Below are 8,810 nucleotides of genomic sequence, written 5' to 3'. Positions count from 1 at the left end.
ATTATGTCCCTAGTTTGAGAAGAAATGAAAGTACAAGAAGTGTGTTATGTTGTAAGCAATTTAAAAATTTTTAATAAAAATAGACAATGTCCTTAATTTGATAGTTTGGTGACTCAACATTTTTTAATAGAAAATAAAGTCAAGGGGTTATTCTATGTTACTGCAAATTTAATGCATTCCATAAGTCAAAATATTCAGACCAATTTTACTGGGAGATTTAGACTGATCTGGATGTAGCAGTGAGAAGAAACTTCAACTGAACTGCTGACATTCAGGGCATTACATTTTGTTGTGGAACCACAGTTTATATTCTTCAAGTACAAATTATGTCAGTAAAGTTGAACAAAATACATATGTGTCATCTAATGTAAGCATCAGAATCAAAAGTTTACTTATAACACTTAGGTATTTTGTGAGTAAATAGAGAACAATTCTGTAGAAAGCAAAACAAAAATGTATCATGACCTTTATGGTACCAAATAAGGCATTAATCAATGCTTTCTTTCTTGGAATAGGAGCTACCTAGATAAACTGTAGAATTCTAATACCTAGGTTCTGCACTCATTTTATTTACAACTCAATGACACTTCATACATACTTCACTAATTTTTCCTTACTGAATTATAAAATTAATATGAAAAAATAAATGAGAAATTTAATTACATTAGGTTTCAAAATATTTAAGAACTGTGTGTATTATTATTTTTATGGAAATTTTGTTGTGGCAAATACTTTAAGAAATTAAAAAGAACCATATTTCTCCCATTTTCATTTAAAAACAATACTTGGGTACATGTTTAATTAGATGCTGTGGTTTAAATTTTGGAAAATTTAAGTTCTTGAATTCATCATTTGAAGAAATATCTGGCCAAGTTTCCTGCAATGGAGTTCCTGAATTTAAAAAATAAATAAATATACATAGAAATTTATACATATTAATGTAAATTATCCTTATGCACATATATATAGGCATTACTGAGAAAGTGCCTTAGAGAACATTTTACACTTATTAGATATTTTATTTCAACTGAAATTAAAATGATGGAAATTATAAATACTTATGGGTTGAAAGGGGCAAGAGAGGAAGGAGGACCAACAAATAAGAAGATTGTTGTGGTAATTTGGGAGATGATGGTGGCATGAGCTAAGGCATAATGTAGCAGGGATAAAGGGAAACAAATAATTCAACACTTTCTAATGCATGATGCAGAGACAATATGCATATGCAGGGTGGTGTGTGTGTGTGTGTGTGTGTGTGTGTGTGTGTGTGTGTGTGTTTGTAAGAGAAGGAAAATAAGGAGGCTAAGGAGGCTCAATGTAGAGACACTATCATCTAGGAGTTGTGTGAATATACAGGAATTTAAGACAGTCCTTCCATTAAAATCTTACAATCTAGCAAATATTAAAAAATTATGTAAAATCTAATTTTAAATATTAAAATATTATACAGAAAGTAAAATGATATGATTGAAATGGAAAACTGTACAGTGGTTCCTCAAAAAGTTAAAAACAGAATTATTATGTGATACAGCAATTCCACTCCCAGATCTAGACCCATAAGTAGTGAAAGCACAATCTTGAACAGATATTTGTATGCACACATTCACAGTAGCATTGTTTACAGAAGTTAAAATACAGAAGCAACTCCAATACCCTTTGATAGATGAATGGATAAACACTGTGGCACGTATATAAATGTCTGAAAAGAAAGTCCTCATGACACCTTCTACAACATGGATGAACCCTGCAGACATTATAACAAGGAAAATAACTGAAATAAGTAAGTTACAAAAAATATTGTGTAATACCATTCCTGTAAGGTACTCAGTAAATTTCACATACAAAAAGAATGGTAATTTTCAGGGACTGCAGAAGGGGGTGGAATAGGAAGTTGTCTAATGGGCACAGAGTTTCAGTTTTGCCAGAAAGATTAACGTTCTGAAGACAGAGATAGGTGGACAATGATGTGAACTTATTTAAGGTCTGAAAACTACACATGAAACTTGTTAAAATAGAAAATTTTATTTTATATATGTATTATTGGAATTTTATAAAGAGAAAAATATGTTACACAAAACAAGATTTTATAAAATTGCTCAAGACAATGAGAGAAGTATATGACTTAGTACATAAATACAGAAAATAAATGCAACCATCAGTCAGAAGAAGAAATTGCACCCCAAAGCTAGGCTGTAGTCAGGAGAGGATTTATGAAAAGCTTTGTTTAGAAGTTTATGAGGCCCAAATCCCAGTTAGAGCAGCAGAGCAGGCAATTGGGGTATTAATATGAACACAAAAAGCAAAGATGGGAAAACCCAGGTTTTTCTGAAGTATAGTGAACAGGCCATTTAGCTAAAAGGGGATATTTGCATTGAGGAATGGTTTGAAATTGTTGGAAAAAGGATTCACAGACATTTTATGGAAATCTCTAAGTTCTGGATTAAGAAATGCACTTTATAGCTTAATGAGTGCACTGGCCACAGAGGTATTTAAATTGGGGAATACCAAGATCAATGTGATGTTTGAGAAAGATGGTTACAGTATTTTGATTATTGTTTCTAGAACAACTTAAAAAAGGTAGATTTTGATGAATATTAAATAATGATAAAATAATTTTGCATTCAAATACTGTATCAATCAATACTTTTCTGAGTTTTTTTACATGTTAATTAATTTGGCTTTAACATTATGTACAGAACATTAAAGTAGTTGTTGTTAAATATTTCCATTTACTTAAGTGTGGAATCTAAGGCACAGGCCAGTGATTTGGATAATGAAATTGATATTTAAACAAAGATAATCTTGATACCATACCAGAACTCTTATTCACTGCTTATGCTGTGGCTCTTTAAAATTACAACTCCTTTAAGGTTACTATTAGTATGCCCTGTGTTATCAGCTACATGATTTCAAAATTATAAATATAGTAATTTTGTATCTGTATATATTTACCACTTGTCAATCTGTGTGGAGTACTCTGCAGAACCAAGAAGAGCATCAGGTGGCTGATACCATAGTGTGACAATATCACTCGAGTAGATCCTGTGGAACTGACATGGATCTGGCTAGTCCTTAATAGGGAAAAGAAAACAAAAAATTAAATATACTGAAATCCATTAAAAATATAGATTATTTTTTAGTTCCTATCCTCATCATGACTTCATTCACAGGGATACTGAGAAGGCTACTCAATGGTTTCTTGAAGTTTCAACAAAATTGATTTTATGAATTCTGCTGAGTACCTGTGGTCTTGGACCAGCATATCATTATATAATTAAACTAAATACAATAATTCTGAGACCACAAAATTTTACATACCTCTATGTGTTGAATGTACCTGGTATAAGGTGTAGATGTTTAGTTTATCTTAATCAAAGCTAAAAATGTTTTTCTTTTGTCCATAAGTCAAAGTGCCAAACTTATTTTCTAGCTGAAATTAAATTAATCTAAAATAGGTCAGTGACACTAAGATACACAATTTTACTTGCCACAGTTATAAGCTCTTATCACCTCTAACCTACTTCTAACATTTACTTGCTGTACTATTTTTTATTAAATATCCTGAAGTCATTGATCTATAATCCAGTTGAATTTTACTGACAATTTCCTTGCAGAAATCCATTCAGAAAAGTTTTCCATGGAATAGAAATTACAATGTATTCTGTACTCTTCTTGTTACATGGATAATTTTAGACTGAGAGACCACATTGCTTTTGAGTATTACTAATTGCTGTAAATAATGCAAAACATTTCCCATTTCTTTGTCAATTTAATATGGAATACACTAGTTATCCAGAAATGAAGACTAGAGTTCTCAATTTTATCCACCATTTGTACTACAGTTATTATCATCTCTAAACCTCTAAATCCTGATCACATGAAGAAGAAGCAATTTTGAAAGGTAGATTAACAAAATAAATTTATTTTTACCATATATTTTATTTCAAACAAAAGAATTTTTAAGGATGAGATTACTATTGTATGTAACTTTATGACACATAAATTTATATATCTGATTAAAATATGAAAAATATAAAAAACTTAACTCAGTAGTTTATTACATGGGATAAAAATTGCATAAGCCACACCAGAAAGTTAAATCATGGCTAATAGTTACTGGAATGATGTTGACCCCATTTTATTTATTATCAATTTTGCTATTAATCTCTCAGCTTTGAGAAACAAGTATAACAAATTATTTTCTATAATAATTGATAATATTATGGGAGGTAGCTTCCTGATTTATCTTTCAGATGCTAAGACTGAGGTATACGGAGGAAAAGAACAGAGCTATAAATTTGCTTATCCTACAGCTTTGCAAGTTTCCAATGGTAGTGTAAGACCCCCAAAAAGGAGACCCTAACTCTGTCCCACGGATCGACGGCAACCCCAGTCAACTGCAGGAGGCGTCACTTGATGCAAACTGCAAGAGGCTTTTATTCCAGCACGCTGGGACCCAACTCGTGACTCATGCAGGAGTTGAGGAGTTAAGGCCCTAGCAGAAAATCTTACAAGTTTATAAAGGCAAAAACCACACATTGCGAGGGGTTGCACATGGAAAGGGAAAAGGGGAACAAAGCTGCCAGGAAATTCCAAAGGGGGCCTGAGTTTGCTGATAACATACAACATGTTTCACAATGTTTTACAACAGGGCGTAGTTTCTGGTCAACAGTTTCTGGTAATCTTATATCCTGGAAGAGCTTTAAGGGCTTTGTTCCCATCACTGGGAGGGAGACCTTAGGGAGTTCAGATAAAACAGACAGCTTAAGAAAATGTCCATTCTTTTATTCCCCCATTTGCTTTTTGGTAAGTTCTAATCATGGAACTTCTGTCTCTATATACTCTTCTCTGAAGCTATTTCCTTGGTGGAGGGAGTAGTATTGTTGCCTGAGCATTAGTACCTGTACAGCACTTATTAGGTCCGCAGGCTTGTAGGCCTTGGCCAACCGATTCCACACCTCTCTCTGCACAGTCTCAAGGGCTTTTAATATGGTGCACAGAGATTGAGAGGGGTAAGATTCTGGGGAAGGAATGTGCTGTATGGTAATAAGTGGGGTGTGAGTCCCATAAAGGATTGCAAAAGGAGTTAGCTTGAGGGAGCCAAGGGTATTGTGCACCCAAAACAAAGCAAATGGAAGGAGGACTGTCTAGTCTGTTATGCCAGTCTCTAAGGATAATTTAGTCATGACTTCTTTTAAAGTTCTACTCATTCTTTCTACATGCCCTGAGCTTTGGGGCCTATAAGCACAATGTAATTTCCAATTAAGCCCCAGGATTTTGGCCAGTCCTTGACCTACCTGGGAAACAAACGCAGGGCCATTGTGTGACCCGATTACCTTGGGCACCCTGAACCTCAGGACAATGTCTTCTAGTATTGTTTTGGCCACCCCCTGAGCAGTCTCCTTCTTGGTAGGAAAGGCTTCAACCCATCCTGAAAATGTATCTATGAATACTAATAAGTATCTGTATCCATACCTGGCTGGTTTTACCGCAGTAAAGTCCACTTCCCAGTAACTCCTAGGACAGTCTCCTCAGAGCCGTTTGCTGTGAGGTAGCTTGCTGGGCTGGGCATTCACCATCTGGCAAGACTTGTATTCTTTTACAGTTGTATCTGGAAGCTCCCCAAGCTTCATGATGTAATATGGTGAAGACTGGACAAGACTTTTTAAATGTTTTGTGCCCAGATGAGTTAACTTGTGAAGGTGTCTGAGAAAAATGATCGCCTGTTTTTCAGGGAGAATTCTTTTTCCTTCTGAGGTTTCCCAGATCCCCTCTGGAGTCTCCAGGCGAAATCCTAATCTGTCCATTTCCTCAAGGTCTAGTTCTGAACATTCAAAGTTCCTAATAGAGGGGTATACCGCATCCTTAGGGTGAGACCTCGGTTTTTCCCCTGACAAGAATAGGACATTAAGTCATTGAGCTGCCTGCTTGGCTTCCCTGTCAGCCCTTTGGTTTCCTCCGGCAACTTTTGACCCTCCTTTTTGGTGTCCAGGGCAGTGAATAATTGCTACTTTCTTAGGAAGGTGAATGGCTTCTAACAGGCTTAGAATTTCTTCTTTATTTTTGATTTCCTTCCCTGCCGAGGTCAGCAGCCCCTGCTGCCGGTAGATGGCCCCATGGACATGGGCAGTAGTGAAGGCATACCTGCTGTCAGTGTAGATGTTAATTTTTTTTTTCCTTCTGCCAACCGCAGAGCCTGAGCCAGAGCTAGTAACTTGGCCTTCTGAGCCGACGTCCCCTCGGGTAGGCTGCTTGCCCAGATAGTTTGTTCATCATCCACCACGGCCACCCCGGCTACCCTTTTACCTTCTATTATGTAGCTGCTTCCATCAGTGAACCAGGTCAGCTGAGCGTCTGGTAAGGGCTGGTCTTGGAGGTCCCATCGGGTCCCCGTTTCTTCTGCTAGTATCTCTTGACAGGTATGCAGCACACACTCCTGGTAGGTAGTAGGGTAGCTGGGTTGAGGATGGGAGGCGGCCTGAACTCGATGGATCCTGTCTCCATTCAGTAGGAGACTCGGGTAATGTGTCATGTGGGCGTTGGACAGCCACCGGTCAGGGGGCTGTCTGATGATGCTCTCCAAGGAGTGAGGGGCAATGACCATTAGTTTTTGTCCCATAGTTAATTTGTCAGCATCTTTCACCAATACTGCCACTGCTGCCACGGACCTCAGACAGGCAGGCCTGCCAATAACAACAGGGTCTAGCTTCTTGGAGAGGTAGGCTACAGCCTCTTCCATGGCCCTAGAGGCTGGGTCAGCACCCCTCAGGCTACTCCCTTCCTCTCATCCACAAACAGGATGAAGGGCTTTGCTACGTCCGGCAATGCCAGGGCTGGGGCAGACAGTAATGCCTTCTTGATGTCATCAAAGGCCTGCTGCTGGTCATTATCCCACTCAAATGAGGCACCCTCTCTAGTCAGAGAATAGAGGGGAGCTGCCAGGGTAGCAAACCCGGGGATCCACAGGCAGCAAAACCCCGTAGTCCCTAAAAATTCTCACACCTGGCGGGGTGAGCGAGGAACGGGTATCTGAGTCACAGTTTGTTTTCTGGCCTCCGTTAGTCATCTCTGCCCCCCCTTTGAGGGCATACCCCAGGTACATTACCTCCTTTTGGCAGATCTGGGCTTTCTTGGCGGAGGCCCGATATCCTAAGCGGGCAAGTTCTTCTAGCAGTAGTCCCGTGCCCCAATGGCATTCCTCCTCTGTGGCCCCGGCTAGTAGTAAGTCATCTACATACTGCAGAAGTGTTACCTGGGGATGGCTGGCATGGAAGTGGGCTAAATCTTGGTGGAGAGCTTCATTGAAGAGGGTCGGGGAATTCTTGAACCCCTGGGGTAATCGGGTCCAAGTCAACTGTCCTATTGTTCCAGAGTCAGGGTCCCTCCACTCGAATGCGAAGATGTTTTGGCTGGAAGGGTGTAGTTGCAGGCAGAAGAAAGCGTCCTTTAAGTCAAAGACAGTATACCAAATATGATCCAGGGGAAGAGAGCTCAGCAAGTTGTAAGGGTTAGGTACAGTGGGGTGGATGTCCTGTACTTGCTTGTTTACTTCTCTTAAGTCCTGTACCTGGCAATAGTCTCCTGTGCCAGGCTTTTAAACAGGTAACAGGGGAGTGTTCCATGGTGACTGACACTTCACTAGGATACCTTGCTGAAGGAGGCGCTGGATATGGGGCCTAATTCCTTCCAGGGCCTCTTTAGTCATAGGGTATTGATGTACAGCCACAGGAATAGATGTGGCCTTAAGCTCTATAACTATGGGTGGTCTTTCTGTGATTAGTCCTGTTCCAGCCATTTTGGCCCATGTCCCTGGATACCTGTTCAACCAGTTATTTATGTGACATATTTTTGCTCCCTGTCTCTCAAAAAGTCTATGTTAATCATCCAGGCACATAGTTAGGGCAATAGTTATTCTCTTGCTTCAGGTCACCTCTGGGCCATCAGGGGTGAAGGTAATCTGAGCTCCCATTTTGGGTAGGAGATCTGTCCCAAGTAGAGGCGCAGGGCACTCGGGGATGACTAGAAATGAGTGGGTTACCCATCCCATTTCAAAGTCTACCGTTCTTTGGTTAGTCCATGAGTACTGCTGGTGCCCTGTATCCTATGACCCACGATTTCTTGTGGGAGATGGACCCAGATGGTTCGAGTAGGACCGAGTGTTGAGCCCCAGTATCTACTAAGAACTTAACTGGCTTCCCCTCCACCTCTAGTGTTACCGTAGGCTCTGGGAGGGGTTCTGAGCCCCACCCCCACTAATCTTCTTCTTCTAGGGCTAATACTTTCTTGGAGGGCCCAGTCTTCTTCTTAGGACACTCTCTAGCCCAGTGACCTCTCTCCTTGCAGTAGGCACACTGATCATTGTCTAATGGAGTGCAGTTGCCCAGGTTACCTGATCCTTTTATTAGCCCTGCCTTGTGTTTGTACCTGGCCTTTCTCATCTACTACTGTGGCCAAAATTTGTGTTAGGTTCTTCTCCTGCTTACGATCCCTTTTGTTTTCTCTTTCCTCTCTCTCCTTTTCTTTCCTTTGCTCCTTCTCTTCCTCAGTTTCCCTCTTATGATACACTTTCTCTGCCTCCTTAACTAAATTCTGTAGGGTATATTATTGTAACCCTTCTATTCTCTGAAACTTTCTCTTAATGTCTATTGCTGACTGCCCTATAAAAGCCATGGCCATGGAAGCCCTTTGCCCCTCAGAGGTAGGGTGCAGTGCCTGAAAGCTTCCATTAAGTGCTTGAGAAATACTGATGGGGGTTCCATGGCCCCCTGGATAACCTCTCTTACCTTAGCCAAATTAGTGGGGCATCTTGC

Source organism: Sciurus vulgaris, assembly GCF_902686455.1.
Source record: "Sciurus vulgaris genome assembly, contig: HiC_scaffold_616_arrow_ctg1, whole genome shotgun sequence".
Taxonomy (NCBI): Eukaryota; Metazoa; Chordata; class Mammalia; order Rodentia; family Sciuridae; genus Sciurus; species Sciurus vulgaris.
This window is presented reverse-complemented; position numbering follows the sequence as displayed.